This window comes from Cervus elaphus, chromosome 21 (assembly GCF_910594005.1).
Source record: "Cervus elaphus chromosome 21, mCerEla1.1, whole genome shotgun sequence".
NCBI lineage: Eukaryota > Metazoa > Chordata > Mammalia > Artiodactyla > Cervidae > Cervus > Cervus elaphus.
This window is the reverse complement of record NC_057835.1, coordinates 8,551,237-8,563,676: the sequence shown is the minus strand read 5'-3', so window position 1 is coordinate 8,563,676 and position 12,440 is coordinate 8,551,237.

Below are 12,440 nucleotides of genomic sequence, written 5' to 3'. Positions count from 1 at the left end.
GTCTTGCCAATAAAGCCCAGATGTGGGCCTTGGTTCTCCTTGGTGCTCAGACCCCACTGCAGAGCTGGCGCCCTCCTCCCTGGTTCCCGAGAGTGCCATCCCCTTCTTAGAGGATGTCGGTGGTTGATAGACGCTACCAAGACAGGTAAGGAGGGGTGGAGAGAGAGAAGAATGAGCTGTCAGATCAGCGTGTGTGTCCAGTCATTCAATCATGTCTGACTCTTTGCGATCCCATAGACCGTAGCCCACCAGGGTTGCCCGTGGGATTTCCCAGGCAAGAATACACTTCCTCCTCCAGGGGATCTCCCTGACCCAGGTATTGAACTTGCATCTGCTGCACTGCAGGCAGATTCTTTACCCACTGAGCCATCAGGCAAGCCCAGGAGGGGTGGGCACTGTGGCTAATTAGAGAGCGCCCTCGAGGTCTCAACGAGAGCAGACCTGCTCTTCAGCTCCAGCCAGCTGCTTGCTTCCTCTGAGAAATTAAAGCAATGCAATGCAAACTTGCTATTTCCCGAAAAGCCAGAAATTCTGTTTTCCATTTTTTTAAATGAGAAATCTCCTGAACTTCACATATTGGCAACTTACTCAAAAAATTCTCAAACACTATGTAAAGTCATCAGACACTCCTGATTGTAGTCCAGTAGTTCTTATTTTTGGGTAGAAGAGCTTATCATCTCTTTGATGATAGCTTGGAGCAATTGCCAGAGGGAAAATTGCTCTCAAAATTATGCCAAATCTTGAATACAGTTGAGAAGGGTCTAGGAAATTCAGCATAAGAACAAACACTGATAGACTGTAATCTTTCAATGAATAGGGTGGGTGGGGGTGGGAGGGTTACTGATGACATTGATCGCTCTTGGTTTGTTTTTTTAAATAAATGTTATTGAGGTATATTTTTGTGTGCAGTTTGAAGAGTCTTGATATATAAATACAACCATGTAAATAAACATCAAGTTATAGTTACAGGAGACTTCACTGATGGTCCAGTAGCTAAGGCTCCATGCTCCCAATGCAAAAGTCCCTGGTTCAATTCCTGGTCAGGGAACTAGATCCCACATGCAGCCAGGTAAATAAATAAAATATTTTTTAAAAGAGATAGCTACAAAAACTTGTAACTTGTATAGTTTCTCCTCTACTTTTTCCAGCCCAGGCAACTACTGATGGCTTTTTGTCACTTCAGTACAATTTGTTTTTCCTAGAGTTTTCTATAATTGGAATCTTATGGTATTCTTTTGTGTCTGGCTTCTTTCATGCCACAAAATGGTTTTTGAAATTCATTCGAGTATGTATGTCAGTAGCTCCGTCTATTGTTTATTGGCAGGGTGTATTCCATTCTATGAATTGTCACATTTTCTCCATCTACCAGATGATTATTTTTTAGCCACAAATTCTGGTCATAATAAACCCTTTCACAAATAGGTTGCTGAATATGCAGCCATAGCTTTTATAGAAAGCTGAAGAGGATACATACAATTAGAACACTGACTTTTTTTCCAGTTTGATTTTGAGCTTATGATATTCAGTATCAACATTAAATAATGACATTTGCAGCATAGATTCAGTTCCAAAATTTAAGAAACAATACTATCTCATAAAAAAGCCATTAGCTCAGCTTTATGAGGGATTTTTTTCATTTGATACTTGAACAGAGTGTATTTTTAAAGCTCAGATTGGCTGTCTAGTGCCCTAAGCCCTAAATGATTCATTACTTTCTTTACTTTAAGCCTTATAGAATTTGCTGTCTGTATGGCAGACTTTTTGAAAACTAAAACCACTTACCATTTAAATAATTTTTAGTTGTTAAGCTGATACTTTTAAAATTTTTTTTTCATTTTTTCTCTCTTTGCAAAAAATAAACTTCCTAGTATTGAATGTATATCAGGTGACTTGAAGAAGCAGGGTTAGTTTTCTTTTTATTTTTTTAATATTAACTTCATTATTTATTTGGCTGCCCGGGGGGTCTTAGTTGCAGCAGGCAGGGTTTTATTTGCAGTGTGTGAACTCTTAGTGGCAGCGTGTGAGCTCTAGCTCCCCGGCCCTCTGCACTGAGAGCTTAGAGTCAGCCACTGGACCACCAGGAAAGTCCCAGCGAAAGTTTTTCCTTTTTCTTAAATTAATAGACATTTTCTTTGTAAGAGTTCTAGGTTCCGAGTGAAATAAAGAAATCCCACATCCCCCCTTCCCACAACACTGCCATCAACACTCCCCCTGGAGTGGTCCATGTGTCACAATTGATGACCCTACATGGACACATTTTTATAACTTGAATCCACAGTTTATATGAGGGGCACACACTGTACCCCTGTACACTCTGCAGGTTTGGACAAATGTATAAACACGTGTCCACAGCTACACGGTTATCCGGAGCCGCTGCACTGCCCTAAAAATCCTCTGTGGTCCACCTATTCCCCGGACAACCACTGATGTTCTTAATTGTTCCCTAGTTTTAATTCTCCAAAATCTCACATAGTTGGAATCAAAATGTGTAGACTTTTCTGCTTGGTTTCTTTCACTTAGTAATATACCTTAAAGGTTCTTTTCATGACTTGATAGCTCACTTCATTTTACTACTGAATAACACGGATATGGATATCCACCATGTGGATGGATACCTACCAAAGAATATCTTAGTTTCTTCCAAGCTCTGACAATTATGAATGAAGCTTGAGTAATGTCTGTGTGCAGATTTTTGTGTGGACATAAGTTTTCAACTCATTTGGCTAAATGCCATAAAGTATAATTACTGGATTATACGGGAAGAGTATGTTTAGTTTTGCAAGAAACTGCCAAACTGTCTTTTATAGTGACTGTACCTTTCTTGCATTCCCACCAGCAATGAATGAGTGTTCCTGCTCCTACACATTCTTGCCAGCATTTGGTGGTGTCTGTGTTTTGGAATTTAGCCATTCTAGTAGGTGTATAGTAGTTTTAATTTTTTTAATTTGCAATTCCCTGATGATATACGATGTGGAGCATCTTTTCACATTATTGTAGCTATATAAATTCTTTGTTGAGGCAACCATCAGGTTTTTAAATCATAAATAAAATAATATCTGCTGTATGGCTACTATGTGCCCTTTGTTATGAACTAGTCAAGTTCCCCTGCTCACTAGAGTATTACCTCCATTTCACAGATGGAGAAAGTGAGGTTTGCAAAGGCAGGGGTCCCAAGCTGGCAAATGACACTGTTCCAGCAGGAAGCCAACTTCACGCTCACTTGGCCACGCCCTACCACACTGGATGCACCACTGATAAGCCTGTCAACCAAAAGAAAGCCCTAAAGTTTGAAACTTTCTCAAAATCACTCTTCCATGTAAACTAGAATGGACCAACTTTCCAAAGCAGTGGTACAGAAAGAAATAGCTTTGAAAGTTAATAATAACTAAGTTCAGTTTAAATGAAAGAGTAAAGACAGATGAATACATTGTAAACAGTAGGTTGAGTAGCAAAAAACAATCACCCTTTGTCCCATCACCTAAAGTAAATGAGTATTTTGATTTTTAGTCTACTCTTCTAGACCTGTTCTAGAGATGAAACAAAAATTTAAATGACATAGATTTATCTCTCATGTTGAACACAGCCTTTCTCTACCTCAGACTATTTCCATTAAAATTGCTTGGAAAGAGGCAGCACTTTCTCTTTGGCAGGAGGAGAGGGGGATGACAGAGGATGAGATGGTAGGATGGCATCACCGACTCAAAGGACAGGAGTTTGAGTAAACTCCAGGAGTTGGTGATGGACAGGAAGGCCTGGCGTGCTGCAGTCCATGGGGTTGCAAAGAGTCAGACGTGACTGAGCGACTGAACTGAACCGAACAGGCTCTCTCTCGGGTCCCTTCCTCGACCAGGGCTCGAACCTCCTGTGCCCCTTGCAGAGGAAGAGCAGAGTCCTGACCACAGGACTGCCAGGGAACTCCTGAAGCAGTCATCTTTAAAATCTAGGTCTTCTCCAGGATGTAGCATAAAATTACTTTTTAAGCTATTCACAACTTGATTGGAAAGAGATTCTATTATAAGATGACTTATAAGATTCTATTATAAGACACTTGATGGGTTTCAAAGGGAAGAAGACAAAGGAAGGAAAAATCCTGAGGCTTAAGGAGAGGTTCCTTGTGTGAGACCCATGCAGCGGTTCTGATTGAATCAGTAGTGTATTTATTTAATAACCCATTATACCCTGCAGTGTGTGTGTGTGTGCGCGTGCATGTGCGTGCACCAATATCTTTAGAAACTACATAAAGAGTGATCTACATCTCCTGGCACATTTAACATCCTTGTTACAAACACAAGTGTTTCATAAAGCTTGGAATTGATTGCCTTTTGCTAACTTATAAAATATCTGGATGCATAAGCTTCTTAAATAGCAAACAAGATCATCCTCCCACCTGTTTAGCAGGTAGGTAAACCAAGGAATAACTTGCACAAGTCTCCCTGAAATAGTGAGAAAACTGAAAACTAGAATTTGCGAATGAACTGTAACCCTTATTGTCAAGACAAAGGGACTATATCCACATGTGAATTTCACAACACAAAGCATCAGAGCATAGATTGCTATATGGCCACTCTTCCCATCCCTATGATTCACAGTAAGACGACACAAATAATTATTCTGCTTGGTCTCATCATTCCAAAGATAAGACCACTGATCAGCAACTTATCTCATGTATGAATCCTTGTCAGTCTGTGCCCCAAACACCCTAAGACTCACTCTTGCATCAATTCAACAGTCCAGAGGGAATGCTTGTACTAATGCAAGCTTTGACTGGCCACCCGTTCCCCTGGTCATCTTTGTAAGGGGTCTTCCACAAATGTAGTTTCACTTTTAAACAACGGACATCATGTGGAGGATTTTTTAGGCCTTCAACGACCCATTATTTCCGTACTTTGCTGGATAATGCTTTGTTATTTACAAAGCTTCGTCTTTGTTCCATTTTCTTTTCATTTCAAGAGTAGAGAAAATTGCACATAAAGATGAGATTTGGGGTTAGAAATCCATTTATTCCTTTCCATAAAATTACAGGCTTCTCTTTTAAAAAATGACATCTGTGTCTAGCAAAACATGAAGCAGGGTTTGCGCTATCTCTCTGCTCCGGAAGCCCAAACTCTTCCAGGTGGAAGCAAATGATCAGTTGCCCGGAGTCCTTGGTCTTGAGCAATGCCAGCCTTCACCTGTCCTGCACTTGCTTGTACCTGGGCCCGGGGTGGCACCACGCAGAGGGCGGTCATGGTGACGCTGTCGCAGCCTGGCCCTGGAGGAAGTAAAGTGAAAGTTGCTTAGTCATGTCCGACTCTTTGTGACCCCATAGACTATACAGTCCACGGAAATCTCCAGGCCAGAATACTGGAGTGGGTAGCCATTCACCGCTCTGGTGGAACCTCACCAGTATTTCATGGGATGGAATCCACAAGGGTGGATGCATCAGTCTTCGGTGATGTCTGAGCAGAAGTAGTTGTGACCGTAATTGAAAAAATGATTTCCTCTGTGGAGCCAAGACCACAATCTTTTCTGCATTCACCTTAATGGGATAAAAAGGGCCCACGTGCCTCAGTTTCTTCTGGAGGTGGAGAGGGTGTTTGGAATGCGTGATGTGCTCAAGGAGAGTCTGGTCAGCCCCTCCCCAACTTGCCCATCACAGGCTCTGCTCCCAGCAGCCGCCTCCAGAGGGATCATTTAAAAATATAATTCAAATTGCATCACCCTTCCTGGAAACCCTTCAAAGGCCTCTCTTCACACAGAAAATCAAACCTCAAATCCTTCCTCTGTACTTTGAGTTCCTAGTGATTTGTTTGATGGCGCTTTTTGACCATTTTTCACTCAATGTTCTCCAGCCAGGCATTCTTCCAAAGCACCCCAAGCTCTCCCGTTTTGGGGTGTCACAGGCTAAACTTCCTCAGACATCCTGCACCTTCACTTCTCTCAGTTCAAAAGCCACCTCCTCCCACAGTCCTTCCCTCACCATCCTTTTTACATCAACAGCAGCATCACAAACCTTACCTCCTCTCCCTGGATGTCTTTTCTCAGGAGCAATCATCACTGTTTATAATATGCTCTTGATTATCAAAATCTCCCACTTGAATTTGAAATCCCCAAGAGCCAGTGCCATAAACCCACCACCTAGCACAAAGTCTGACAGTTGGAGGACAATCAACAAACACTTGTTGAATGAATGAAGTCCGGACAGTCTGTCTGTCTCCTGCTGAGAGTCTCAAGGTGCAGTAGGGGGAGGAAGCTGATGAAAGTCATCACACCTACATGCAAGGTGCTGGGTGTCTTGCCGAACCGTGTCTGATGCTCACACATTCCTGGTCAGTGGAGACAGAAGGAGACACTGCGGCTGAGTTCTTCACCAGTTTTGAATTTCAATTCAACTGAGTCAAAAGAGACTGACACGACCTCACCCCGTGCCTTGGCCAGCCACCTGGGCAAATGCAGGGTTGGAAGACAGAAGCAGATTCTTCAAAGACTGAATTTCAAACCCCCTGGGCCCCCTGCCCACTTCTGCCCCTGAATGAGCTCCTGCTTCTGGAATTTCTGGGCATCTTAAGAAGGCGAGAGGTGACCATGTCCATGGATCGACCCTATTCCTGTTGCCATCATGGCTGGTAGCCTCAGGCCCCTAGACCCAGTGTTCCTGGACCTGACCATGAGACCGCTGTGGCCTCCAAATAAGGGCCAGTCTGGTTGTGCTGAGTCTTCTACTAGCCAGGCTGCCCTGGCTTTGTTCCTCATTGAGTGGGAGAGTCAGTCTTTGCTGTTAGTGATGGAATCCCCATGACCTCATAGCCCTGGGTCTTTAGAAACAAGAAGGAGGTTCTCTTTCTCTTGGAAAAGGTTTCCTGGAGAAGACAGGAGGAGCAAGTGACCACTGCCTGTGCTTGCTGGCCTTGTCCCCTTCCATGTCCCCCCCCAGGACCTGACTGAAGTGTTTGACCTCTCGCTTATCTGCCTTTGGACTCACAACTCTCTCAAGCATGACTGGCTCCATCACCTGGTTCTTCTGGTTCCACTGGCTTCAAATAATAATCACAGCCACTACTTGTTGATCATATAGTGTGAGCCTATGGTGAGCCCTTGTGAGCTGGTCAATTTCCATTCATTAATCATGTCTTATTCTTGCAACAACCCCTCAGGATTGGAAACTCCAACCTTAAGATGATGAAACTGAGATTTACTGAGATACAGAGGTTTTTTGGTTCATGGTCTTGAAGCAGGTGAGTGGCTGAGCTGTTTCATGTTTCCAAAATTAATCAAGAAACAGAGTATTCAAGGTAAACATGAAAACATTTTTTTTCTCTAACACCTAGGAATATAGTTTATATAGACAAAGATGTATGCACAAGAATGATCACCTTGGCACTACTTGTAATTGTGAAAAATTGGCAATAACCTACATAGCAGCACAAACAAATGATGAGAACTCCGTGTAATGAAATATTAGGCAGTTGTGAGGAATGGTAATGCAGGGCTGTGCTGATTTTCATGTAAATTTGCCTAATGGATATCGTTGAATAAAAACACATTACAGAACCAGTCTCCCATCTCATTCTCTAGAAGTTAATGCCAAAGTGTTTCTTCTACAGCTTTGCAGATATTTTCTGGGCATTGAAAGGTATTTAGATGCAGAAAGCGAGAAAGAGAATGAACCTATTTTATGAAATAGAAGAAAAACATGCTGTTCTGCAACTTGCTTTTTTCACTTAAAAATCTTGTTGTTGTTCAGTTGCTCAGTCGTGTCCGACTCTTTGTGACCCCGTGGACTGCAGCATGCCAGCCTTGGGCATCAGTCAATTTCAGTTGATTGAGATCTAGCTTCTTTGTTGAAATGGTCATAATGCATTTTATTTATTTATTCGGCATTTATTGAGAGCCTATCACAGCACTAGAAAGATTTTCTGATAGTAGAACATACTGTTCTTTATTTTACTATTCCTCCATCGATGGATATTTTTCTCTTTCTTTTCCTATTACAAAGCACACTGCAACAAATTTGCATGTTTGTGTACTACGTATTGCCCTGTGGTGTGTCTCTATGCTCCATTTCTAGAAATGACATCATTTGGGCAGAGAGTAGGTACAGCCTCAATTCTGAGAGATTATTTTTCCTGAGCATCGTAACTGTGAGCGTCTAATCAGCAAAGGGATGTGGGCTTTTTCCAGTATAGAAGAAGGATTCCTCTGATGGGGATTTTGGAACAGAGAAGTTGGTTTGTGAAATAGATCTCGGCAAAGAAAAAAAGGAAGAAAACCACAGTGGATGGAGCACATACTCTGTACTTGGCATGTCCCACAGATAACAAGCATTTTCCTCACCACTGGCTTCCCCAAGAGGCAACACAATAGGTGCCAAAAAGTGTTTAAGTGAATACATGTGGGGTAGATGTTATGATCTCCATTCTGCGGGTGATGCCAAGGAGATTAAAACCTTGTTCAATCCCACCCAGTCTGCCAGGGGTCTGCCCAGAGGTCACCGTGTCCCCCTCCAGGACGGGTCAGAGGTCAGGAGCCTGATGCTTGGGGATGAGCAAGGGTTGATTGCAGAGCTGCCCTCCTATGATGAAAGTCTTACAGCAGAAGCAAAAAAAGCAGGAGCACAGCAGTAATGTCCTGGCTATGGAGCGGCAGTCCCCACCCCTCTTGTTTAAGGAAAAATAAGCCCACTTTCGTAAAGAGCCTGCCCTCTCTGCATCACAGATATCACTCGTCCTTCTCTGTCTGCTGTGCAAGCAGCCACTGCCCCGACCCTTTGGCTGGGCAGTATCAATCATCTTGGCAGGTTGCAAAAGCTCCCATCTCCTGCCTGGCTTCTCACTTGCCCACCTTTGCCAGGAGAGGGAAAGGCTCCTGACAAACATTTAGAGCATGAAGAGTAATAGGGCTGCGGCTGCAAAAACCAGCAGAGAGCAGGCGCCAGCTACAATGATTTGTAAGCACTGAATATGAGCGCCTCTGCCCCTTTCTTCAGTGACAGCATCCCACTGGGAGCTTGCCTGTGACCACGGTGGGCATGTTTCCTTCAGGAAAATCGGCAAATCAGGAGAGCAGGCTTTCCCCGCCCCCCTTAAAGAGTCATTAAACACTTACTGCTGTACAACCCTAGAGGAGACTTAGCTTGCAACTATTCCGTTCTGCCTGAGACCAGAAGAGGGTTGACATATGATATTACTTGTGAAATCTAAAATATGACACAAACGAACCCATCTATGGAACAGAATGGGTCTTCCCTAGTGGCTTAGTCAGTGAAGAGTCTGCCTGCAGTGCAAGAGACCCAGGTTCAATCCCTGGGTCGGGAAGATCCCCTGGAGAAGAATATGGCTACCCACTCCAGTGTTCTTGCCTGGAGAATCCCATGGACTGGAGCCTGGTGGGCTCCAGTCCATGGGGTTGCAAGAGTCGGACATGACTGAGTGATGAACACAGGAAACAGAACCAGACTCATGGACGCAGAGGACAGACTGGTCTTTGCCAGGAGGGAGGAAGTTGGGGGAGGGATGGAGTGGGGGGTTGGGGTTAGGAGATATAAGCTTTTATGTATAGAATGGATAAACAACAAGGTCCTACTGTATAGCACAGAGAACTGTACTCAACATCCTTTGATAAACCAGCAGTATAAATGCTATTAAAATATATATATTCTTTGATCTGTGGTTGAATGAATCCACAAATTCAGAACCAGTGTATTTTCATTCCAGAAAATTCCATAAAGCAAAGCTTGAATTTGCTGTAACTCAGCAACTATTCATATAGCGTTTACATTGTATTTACAAGTATTTACATAGCATTTACATCATATTAGGTATTATAAGTAATCTAGAGATGATTTAAAGTATACAGAGGATGTGCATAGATTGTAGATACTGCGCCATTAAAAACTTTTTCATTTTACTGTATTATTTTTCTCTTTCTTTCGTTTTTAATTATTTCTTTTTTAGTTTTAAATATTTATTTATTTATTTATATTTTCTTGGCTAAGCTGCCACAGCATGCGGGACCTTAGTTCCCTGTCCAGCTATAAAACCTGAGCCCCCCACACTGGAAGGGTAGCATCTTGACCACTAGACCACCAGGGAAGTTCCAGTTCCATGCCATTTTATGTAAGGGGCTGGAGCATTCATGAATTTTGGTTATCTGTAGAGATCCTGGAACTAGTCCCCCATAGATTCCAGGAGACGACCGTGTGGCCTTTCACACTGTTCTCCTGAAGTAAGAACTTCTTGCCCTGGAGGCTCCAAAGCTACAAGTCCTTGACAACGAGAGAGATGGGGCTGTATCCCTGATCTGGTCATTGCCTCTCCCCATCCCTGCAAGAGCTTAAACCCTCATACCAGCCTTTCTGGGTCCCTTCCTACCCCCTTCCCATTTCTCCAAGTACAACTTCTCCATCCTTCCCCACAAGTCTCCTTCTGTCTAATGTCAACAGTCCAGGCCCTGGCACTCAGGGGAAGGCACACCCTCCTCCACCCCACTTCTGCTGCTGGATGGCCAGAGTGACGCCTGGTCTCGGTCTCGGCAAAAGAGCTGGTGAGGATCTCACTTGAGGCCACTTTGGGCCTCACTTGATTTTTTTTTCTTAGTCTTTTTAAAAAAAATATATCTTGCATCATGAGGATTAGTTTCTTGCCAAAATATCTCATAAAACTTACATAAGAGATCCCTACTGTTTGCAAACATAGCCTTGACTTTAGAATGATAAAAGAGTATTTGCCCTTCTCCAACCTCACGTTATGATAGAAATTTACATAACCACGAAGGATACTGCTCCCCACCCCTCATCTCTAATTACAGGGCCTGTGTCCTGGCTGGGGAGGAGAAGGGCGCATGGGTACCAAGAAAGAATGGATAAATGAATGAATGAAATCTCCTGTCCTTGAGAAGTCTATAGTCCAGTAAGTTCAGAGAGATTATAGTTCAGAGAGATTCACTGAATTGCAATTCCATGCAGTGAACATTATGACTAAATCCTGCCCTAGATGTGGGAGGTTTGTGTAGGAAGTAATCTCCTCCTGGAACAAGGGTCAGGAGGTGTCCACAAGGAAGGAGGTGATCAAGCTGGGGCCTCAAAGATGAGCAGGGATTTTCACGTTGGCAAGACAGTGATAGATATTCGCAAGAGAGAAGGCAGCCTGTCTTAGTGAGTAACTGACTTAGAAGTTGAATCAAGTCTTTCAGGTGCTCAGTTTTAAGAGTCGTGTATCTACCTTCTAGACTTTTCTCTGCCTTCATATAATCGTATTAACTATAATCAATATATTGAGATGCACATCTTTTCTTTTACATATTTGCAGTTACTTTCTAGCAAGGGAAATAGGTAAATTGCAGCAGAGTAAGTACACCATAATTGCATTTTACCAGACTTTTTCCCTTGCCACAAAAAATTCTGCAAAGATATCATTGTACATTCTTACATGCTGGTAATTTTATTTTTGTAGTAGATATTTCCCAAAGCAGATTATTGGGTCAAAAGTTAGATGGATTTTTAATTTTAATAGAACAGATTACCTTCAGAAATGACCCTGGTAATTTATAATCCCATCAGCAATATATGAAAAGTCCTTTTTCTCTAATCCTTTGCCAGTCATGAATTTTATAAATCCTATTAATGTCTGTCAGTTGGACAGTCAGAAGTCCCAAACTCATAGTTAATTATGTTCCCGTTTCCATGAGTCTGCGTGAGGTTGAGGATGGAGCTGGCTTTTGCTGTTGAGCTGGCAGCTGGTGGGGTCTCCTGCTGCAACGAAGGAGGAGACACGCCGGTAGGTCAGGAGCTTCACACCCCACGTGTGTGCGGCTCCTCTTACTACATCTGTGGCAGATGGCACCAGTCAGCCATGGCTTCCTCTTCTTTCAAAATAATATACCAGAGAAACCATAACCCTTGTGTGCTGCTGGTGGGGACATAAAACAGTGAAAACTATGAAAAACCGCATGGAGTTTCCCCCCAAATTCAAAATAGAACTATCATATGATCCAGCAATCCCACTTCTGAGTATATAACCCCAAAGAATTCAAATCAGGAACTCCAAAAAAAAAAAAAGTCTGCATACCCATTTTCACAGCAGCACTGTTCAAATAACCCCGGGGTGGAAGCAACCCAAATGTCCTCTGATGCATGGATGGATAAATAAAATGTGGTACTTACATGCCATGGAATGGTATTCAGTCTTTAAAAGGAAGAAGATTCTGGCTCATGGAGAACATGGATGAACCTCGAGTACATTATTCTCAGTGAAAGAAGCCAGGTGCAGCAGGAGAAACATTTCACTTGCAGGAGTTATCCAGTCAAGTTCCTAGAGACAGAAGGTAGACGGTGGCAGGGAGGAAAGAACGGGAAGTTATTGTTTAGTGGGCGTAGATTTCCAGTTTGGGAAGATGAAAAGAGTCCTGGGGATGGATGATGATGGTGGTGGAGCAAAAATGTGAATGTACTTAACGCCACTGAA